This window comes from Calliphora vicina, chromosome 2 (genome assembly GCF_958450345.1).
Source record: "Calliphora vicina chromosome 2, idCalVici1.1, whole genome shotgun sequence".
NCBI lineage: Eukaryota > Metazoa > Arthropoda > Insecta > Diptera > Calliphoridae > Calliphora > Calliphora vicina.
In genome coordinates this window covers 99,939,304-99,948,185 of record NC_088781.1, presented here as the reverse complement: position 1 = coordinate 99,948,185, position 8,882 = coordinate 99,939,304, and the positions used below count along the sequence as shown (strand labels likewise).

The 8,882-nt window shown below is 29.7% G+C and overlaps 3 non-coding genes across 3 annotated transcripts; all 3 read right to left on the bottom strand.

Annotated features, from left to right (window-relative positions):
- Nucleotides 1-584: 584 nt before the first annotated feature.
- On the bottom strand, nucleotides 585-748 carry LOC135952726 (U1 spliceosomal RNA). The gene has a single exon (XR_010576093.1). It is a non-coding gene; the product is annotated as a U1 spliceosomal RNA (small nuclear RNA).
- Nucleotides 749-2,405: 1,657 nt separating this feature from the next.
- Nucleotides 2,406-2,569, bottom strand: LOC135952729 (U1 spliceosomal RNA). The gene has a single exon (XR_010576096.1). It is a non-coding gene; the product is annotated as a U1 spliceosomal RNA (small nuclear RNA).
- A 5,556-nt stretch (nucleotides 2,570-8,125) lies between these two features.
- LOC135952742 (U1 spliceosomal RNA) lies at nucleotides 8,126-8,290 on the bottom strand. The gene has a single exon (XR_010576107.1). It is a non-coding gene; the product is annotated as a U1 spliceosomal RNA (small nuclear RNA).
- Nucleotides 8,291-8,882: the final 592 nt, after the last annotated feature.

The following is an 8,882-nucleotide window of genomic DNA, read 5'->3' as shown; positions in this document are numbered from 1 at the left end:
TCGAAAGCCAATAACAGAATCACTTTCTAAACAAAACTTTAAAAGGCGAGGGAATTCCCCTTTTCGATTTTTTCACATTGTGTTTGATTGTTCAAAAATAATCCAAAAAAATGTTGCTTATAATCCCGGATAATAGAGTTAATTACAGTTAATCGATGCAAAAAAGTTTCATCGATTCAAAAATATTTTCTTTTCCGGATAATTGAAGTTGCCGGTTAATCGAATCACGGATAATCGAGGCCTCACTGTATTTAAGAAATTATTTATAAACGTTATGAATTGAAATCAAATCATAATATTTTGATTGAAACTTTTTTCTGTGCGAGTTACATTACATTTCAATTATTTATTCTTCGAATATATCAGATATTTCATCAAATGGATTTCTAAGTAAATTATTAATTATAATATTTATAAATCAAAGTTGAACAATAACAAAATTATTGTTTGCCAATTAAATATTGAAAAATAAATTAGAATACAGTGTGTTTAAGTTTAATATTGTAATGAGTTCTTTACGGCCGCCTGGAGACCCAGAGGCAGCGGCTCATTTAAATTATTTCTATTGACATTTATTAAAACATATCGGGACGGCGCGAACGCCATTCCCGGCTATCAAAAATTACACGCACGAGTTATTCGCATTAGGAATAATCGCAGAGGTCAACTCAATCGAAGTGCAATGATCAAGCCTCACTCTGGGGGAACCGCCTTCATGATCACGGTAACCCCTACGCCAGGTAAGTATGCTTTTCGTTGCTCAACCATGATTACTTATTTTGGAAAAAATTCAAACTAAATGAGAATTATAAAGGATAAAACACAAGGATAACTATTTGTGTATATAAACATTATAAATAGGTGTTGGTAAAATGCATTCTACATATGAAGAATGGTGTATTCATATAAGGTGTACTCGTCCCTACAACAAATTTAACTTATACAAAAACACTAGGCATTTTGTTTTTGTTAAAATAAATTGTTACAGAAATTACATTGGTATAAAAACTTTAATATCCATATTCCATGTTTGTTATATATTTAGTCAAACTTTCAAAGTATGGGTTTGTTCTGACTCAAAAAATGGTTATATTAAATGACTTCATTCAAATAAAAAAAAAATTATTTTAAATGAGATAAAATAGTTGTAATGACAACTAGTTATTTCATGCATTCTTTTGTAAGGAGTGGTGGTTACCCAGTACATTATTTTATTTACTAGAATAAGTACTTATTTTTATACAGGCTGGTAATGAACTTTTGCATTTAGCACAGCTATCTAGTGTGTTTGACTGGAAAACGGAAGGTTAGTGGTTTGCCACCTGTCAAAGCCATTATTTTTTTTGTTCATATCATAATCATTTATATGTTGATGTTAAAACTATTGTTAACTTCCAATAAAATAACTCGTACATGGAGCACTGAGTTAGCAGCTTGACTATCAAACACAAGCAAATAATGTGACTGTTCGATTCCCACACAAGGCAATATTTTTTGTGTTTTTTTTTTAGCTACATATTCTTGTTGTGAATTTACTACTTATTTCTCAACTGATTGTAAGTACATTAGTAAGCTTGACCCCTGAATTTTTTAAAAATCTCGAACAACGGTAAGTAGTGTTTCAGTCAAATAATAAGTAGTTATAGCTCTGCTCCAATTATACTTGCTGGCTTACTAGGTAAGTAAAGTTTTTGCTGGGTAATGTCTCTTCTTATTAAAAATTGCATTAAAAACTTTTTTGTGTTTAAAATTTTATTGATTTTATTAAGTTTTTTCCTTCTCCTGAAAAATAACAAAAAATCGTGTTACGTTTTTTTTTAAGCCGTGTTTTGGTTTTTTTGGCTATATCTCAGCCCAGGTCCAACTTACTATGGTCTTATATACGTCGATGCAAAGGTCTTTGAAATATCTATCATTATATATCCATATTATCTATATTAATGACTTAGTAATCCAGATATAGGTCAAAAATAGGTAAAAAATCGAGGTTGTCCTGGTTTTTTCCTTATATCTCAGCCATTTGTGGACCGATTTTCTCGATTTTAAATAGCAACCGAGCCGGAAGAATTCCGGAGATATTGATATATGAATCATGTATGTATGTTATTTGGGGGCTTCGGAAAGTTGATTTCAACACACAGACGGACAGACGGACATGGCTATATCGATTCCGCTATCTATAACGATCCAGAATATATATACTTTATGGGGTCGCAAATGAAAAATGTGGAAATTACAAACGGAATGACAAACTTATATATACCCTTGCCACTCATGGTGAAGGGTATAAAAATAAATTAGAATACAGTGTTTAAGTTTAATATTGTAATGAGTTCTTTACGGCCGCCTGGAGACCTAGGGGCAGAGGATCATTTAAATTTTTCTATTGAAATTTATTAAAAAACGTCGGGACGGCGCGAACGCCATTCCCGGCTATCAAAAATTACACGCACGAGTTATTCGCATTAGGAATAATCGCGGAGGTCAACTCAATCGAAGTGCAATGATCAAGCCTCACTCTGGGGGAACCGCCTTCATGATCACGGTAACCCCTACGCCAGGTAAGTATGCTTTTCGTTGCTCAACCATGATTACTTATTTTGGGAAAAATTCAAACTAAATGAGAATTATAAAGGATAAAACACAAGGATAACATTTGTGTATATAAACATTATAAATAGGGGTTGGTAAAATGCATTCTACATATGAAGCATGGTGTATTCATATAAGGTGTACTCGTCCCTACAACAAATTTAACTTATACAAAAACACTAGGCATTTTTTGTTTTTGTTAAAATAAATTGTTACAGAAATTACATTGGTATAAAAACTTTAATATTTCATGTTTCCATGTTTGTTATATATTTAGTTAAACTTTCAAAGTATGTTTTTGTTCTGACTCAATTTTGCATATCGATGGCTTAATATAAAAAAAGCGTAACTAATTTTTTATTTCAAAAATATCAATGAAAAAAGGGTTATATTAAATGACTTCATTCAAATAAAAAAAAATTATTTTAAATGAGAAATAAAATGTAATGTCTCTTCTTATAAAAATTGCATTAAAAACTTTTTTGTTTCTAAAATTTTATTGATTTTATTAAGTTTTTTCCTTCTCCTGAAAAATAACAAAAAATCGAGTTACGCCTTTTTTTAAGCCATCGATATGGATTTCCATATGCTAAATTTAGTTATATCACAAAATATAGATACATATTCGCGTTTAATGAATTTTCCGGATAGGAGCTAAATATAATTATAAACCCATAGTCACCAAATCAAGTAGTATGATTTCTGTCTACTTGAAACTAATTTCTGTTAAATTTTTTATCGATATACATTTTTATACGCGTTAATGTTTTTTTTTTTTGGATTTGGGACTTATATGGAAGATATAACCTATTATGGGCTGATCGTCATTAAATATTTTATCTCAATAAAGTTATTTACAAGAGTTTTATGAATATTATAGAGATTATATGAAATGGCACGGCCGAATATAGTCCTTTTACTTGTTTTCAAATGTTTTTGCTTTGAAAATTTAAAAATTCATGAAAAATTTATTGATTCGAATAACAATTTCAACGTTTGATTTTGATATTTCAAGCGCTTCGGAAAATGTATTTCTTTTAAACAAAAACGAAAAATCCTTTTTAAAAAATATGAAAATTAAAAAAATTAAAAATTTCTCGAAAAAACGACTTTTCAAAATTATGGCATAAAACTAACTAGCCAAATGTTTTTATAAAAAATGCAGATTCGGCACAGCCTAATATAACGCTCTTAATATCATAAAACAATATATTAGACTACAGTGGTCATAACTATCTCTCAAATGCATCACAATTAATAAAATTCGTTTGTGGAATTCATGATATACATACTTAGATATTTATTTTCTTTTCTAAATAACATATGTATGTATGTATATAGCTTTTTGTACAAATATTATCTTGTTTTGTTAATTTCAAACTTTAAAAATTGCTCGATATACATACATATATGACTTGTTATCTGACAAAGCTTTGTCAAGATGAATATAATTTCTAAAATTGTTTTCATTTAAATTGTATAAAATAATGTGAGGATGGCGCAGACACCACTCCAGTGATAATTTACATATTGTCCTCATAGATAAATGAATCCTTTTTACTTACATACATGTAATTGAAATAGTGAAAATTTCCTCCACTATTTAACCCTTAAATAAATATGCAAAAATAACCCTTACAGAATGACCAGGGTACCTAAGTAGCCACATGAAACATACTACGTACATATGGGAATAGTAAATTAAACACTTTTTGTTCTTACAATGATTTATCTGCTTTTGTTTTCCCCTTAAACTAGATTATGAATTTGGGAATTACCACATTATTGCCAGGGCAACCAAAAATTGCACTTAAAAGCGAAAAATAATAGCGGAGTTCAGTATTAAGTGCGAATGGTATTGCATCATTGCAAATGCAAAATTGTAAATGTTTTTGTGTGTATTTTGTTATTGGATTACGGTAAAATTTTGCATTTGCAATGATGCTAGACCATTCGCACTTAACAGTGAATACCGCTAATATGCTTGTAAAATATAAAAATGATACACTGAAAAATAGTTTGTTTCTGTTTGAAATGTTAAGTTTTATAAAAAATAAAATACTGAACTCATAAATTAAAGTGGTCCTTATATGGGAACTATAATCTGATATGGGAACAATAACCAATTATGGGCCGATTTTCATAGAATTAGGTATAGGGATTTTGGTATATATGGGGATTATTTGTGACGAATTTCTACTTAATAGCGACACAAGAAATTTTGTGTTGTAATTTCTTTTAGCACGAAACTTATCTTTGCTGAATTTTGTATGGATACTGCAAAAGGATTCTGTAGAACCATATTTCGGGAAGAAATTTGTATGGGGGCTAGGAGAAATCATGGACCAAAAAAGAACGTGTGTAAAGTTTTATGGAATTATATGCAATATATTTACACAAATAGCCAAAAATATGTGAATATTATCCATTTTTTTAGGTTATCTCACATTTTGGTTATAACTCTGGTTCTACGGAACCGATTTTGCTGATTTTCAATACCAAACTGCTTAGGATAATAATAATAAACATTTTTTAGCAAGTATACTTATTTTGTTTGTCTATTTTGGACGTGAGCGTGTTTTACACAGACGGACATGGCTCAATCGACTTAGAATTTCATAAGGATCAATAATATATATACTTTGTTGGGTCTTAGACGATTATTTCTCAATGTTACACACGGAATGACAAACTTATATATACCCTCATGGTGTTGGAGGGTATAAAAAATACCATGTTTCTTAGTTCATTGAATTCTCACTAACTTAGGACAATATATGTATGCTTAATTTCATCTTTCTTTGTACATTATTATAGAAAATTTAAAAAGCACCTATCAAGTACAGAAGGAAGAAAAGTGCCATTTTGGGATTCAGGATTATATACATATGTCTAACAATGAAAGTGTTAAAAAAAAGTAGAATAATATGTGTTTAGGTACGTTCACATTGTTGAAACATTTGACGAAAAAAGCAAAACCACTAAAAATCGAAGATATCACAATATCTCATAAACATATGTTGAATATATTGGTTACCAAGGCGAATTTCCTTTACAGATGGCGTTAACAGCACAGTTGATCTACTTTTTTTTCGCCTTGGGTGTCGTCTTGTCAAAAGTTGTATAAGACGAATTTATGGGAAACTGTAACTTCATTAGCGTAGCATGTGATGACCGCCGCACAGTGGGTTGAATCGCATCTAAAGTGAAGCTTAACTCAGGCAATAGTGTTAGATTAATTTATTTTTAAAGATTTCAAAAACTTAAACTCAGCTTTACCTCCTCTATAGCCATGGGTAATTTTATTAAAATACCACAAAAGGTTTAGAATTTACAGATTTATTTCCATTTATTTTCATTTTTCATTTTCCGCCACAGTGCAGCTCGAGTCTTTTAATAAAATCTTAATTTAAAGAAAGGCGCGCAAACATGCGCAACATTTTTTTGTTAAAATAAGAGCCTAAATGTTGTACTTTTTTTATTATATAGTTTAAAAACAAACAACTACAAACATATTTAGTTATTATCCATCAAAAATTAAAAATACTCTAAATTTGGAACATTTAGAAAAACAAAACAAGTAAGAAAGTATGGTCGGTCAAGCCCGACCATATAATACCCTACACTAAGTAAAAGAGTAAAAACATTTTTCTTTTAAAATTTCAATAATTTGTATTTTTGAGTGATTTTTGGAAGTGGGCCTTATATGGGGGCTATGACCAATTATGGACCGATCACCATGAAATTAGGTCGTGTCTATATGAAAGTTTACTATGTTGAATTTTGTGAGTATACCAACATTTTTAAGCGATTTATGCACGTTAAAGTGATTTTCGGAAGCGGGTCTATATGGGAGCTATGACTAATTATGGACCGATCGTAACAAAATTTAGTGACATGAATTTTGTATATATAAAACATATGTGGAGCGGAATTTGTGGAGATACATATATAAATTAAACATTTATGACCGATAAAGTCCAATTTCGGAAGGACATTTGTATGGGGGCTAGGTGAAATAATGGACCGATTTCAGCCAGTTTCAATAGGCTTGGTCCTTTTACAAAAAAATCCAAATAAAATATTCTTATTCATATACTCAAATACCTGAAGTTGATGGTTCTATCCATGATAAAAATATAGAAGGTAGTTTCAATCAAAATTTTTTTTTTCAAATAAGGTTTTTTGAAGTTTCCTTATTTTGTGAGAATTATAAAAAGCGTTGCCACATTCCTAAAAATGATTTTTATTTTAGAGAAATTTTTTACAAAAAATGTGTAATTTATAATTTAGTATTTAAATAAAAATGTATTAAGTATGTTGTGTTGGAAGTTAATGATTCAATTACTAACATTCGCTATATAATTTGGGTTACCTGACAAAGAATTTTCATTAAATTTTAAAAAAATTTAATTTAAACGTTCCAAAAGGCTTAAAAAACTGGTGTTTGGTTTGTATAATCCACCCTCTGACAAGTTTTACATACATCCAGCCACTGTTGTCGTTTGTTAGGTAATGTAGGGACTTTAAACAAATTTACATTTGAATTTTTGCAAAAATATTTGGTATTTTCACAGTTGGGGAAAATGCAACTCATGTTTGTTAAATCTTAAAATAATGTCCACAAATTAGCTTTGAAATATTTGAAAATGAAAATCTTACCTTTGATCCCAATTTGATAGTAAATATTTTTTATATTTTTTTTAATATTTTTCAAATTAATGAAAATTATGTATTAATTTTTTCACAAACTTCAAAGAATATATGGGAAAATTTTTAATTAATATGGTATTACTATTTTAACGAAAACATCAAAATCCTTAAGCATGTCAGACGTAGAATTTTAAAAAATAAAGAGAGAATGAAACTACCTTCTATTTTTCTACTATGGTTCTATCATAAAAAGTTAGCTTTTAAATGTTTTAAACAAAAAAAATTATTCTAATTGTGTTTAATTTCAATTTTTATTACTTTATCTAAAAATCTAAAAATTTATCCACTTTGACAGTATACACCAGAAAAATTATGCAACATAGAATAACGATTTTAGCTATTAGTGATGTAGAATTTTGTCTACTTTTACCCGGTACCAAATTTCATAAATATTAATTCTAAAAAATCAATTAAGCGCCACTTGAACATGATTCAACCCAACATGCGCCGGCTTAAGTGGAGCAAAATTTGCAGTATGGACTTCTCCCGGCAAGCCCTAGTTTGCTCGGACCACTTTGCGTTTCTCATTACTTAGGCACATCCTCTTTGGAGGTATGTTCTTGTTGAAGCTTAAAAATAAGTATAGCAAACCTTAATTACTTTTTTATTAAATTTATTATTTTTGTTTGTTTTCACAAAATTTTGATTATTATTTTAGTTTTTTCACAAAAACCTATACAATTTTGCATTTGCAATGATGCAAGACCATTCGCACTTAATATATAATGCAGAATACATTCGTTTCAAATGTTAAAATATTTATTATAAAAAATCCCACAAACAAAGCCGACTTGTTTTTATTTGAAATTTATTAAAAAATGTCGGGACGGCGCGAACGCCATTCCCGGCTATCAAAAATTACACGCACGAGTTATTCGCATTAGGAATAATCGCGGAGGTCATCTCAACCGAAAGTGCAATGATCAAGCCTCACTCCGGGGGAACCGCCTTAATGATCACGGTAACCCCTACGCCAGGTAAGTATGCTTTTCGTTGTTCAACCTTGATAACTTATACTAAAAATTGTTTGAACTAAATGAGAATTATAAGGGATAAGGAGCATCGATTTGCGCATATCCTTAGATAGAAAGAAAATTAATGAGGTTTGTTAACGGAAAGATAAGGGTGATTGCTGTAGAAGGAGATAGTAGAAGTAAGTAACCATTTATTGTCTATTTATTACCGTATGCTGTTTGCTCTTTAAATTCTCATATGGAATTTGTTTATTTTTTGGTCAGTTTGAGTTTTAGTATGAGCGCCCACTCCACAGAATTTTTAAACATGATTTACCTACATATGTTACCCCTTTTAATATTAACTTGTATAAGTTCCTTTTTTTATCGTTTAAAAAATAACACAATACCAGCTAGAATTATCCCATTCTTTTAATTTTTAGTACAAATAATTCTGTGCCTTCTTTTACTTCAAATACAATTTGATATACATAAATAAATGTGCTAGTTCTGGTGATCGTAAAATTTTGTGCAGCAGGAGTTAACCCTTTCGCTACAAGTTTTAACTGGAGGTGTTAATAGATGTTTTAAGTTTATCATTTGGTTGGTATTGATATCAATATT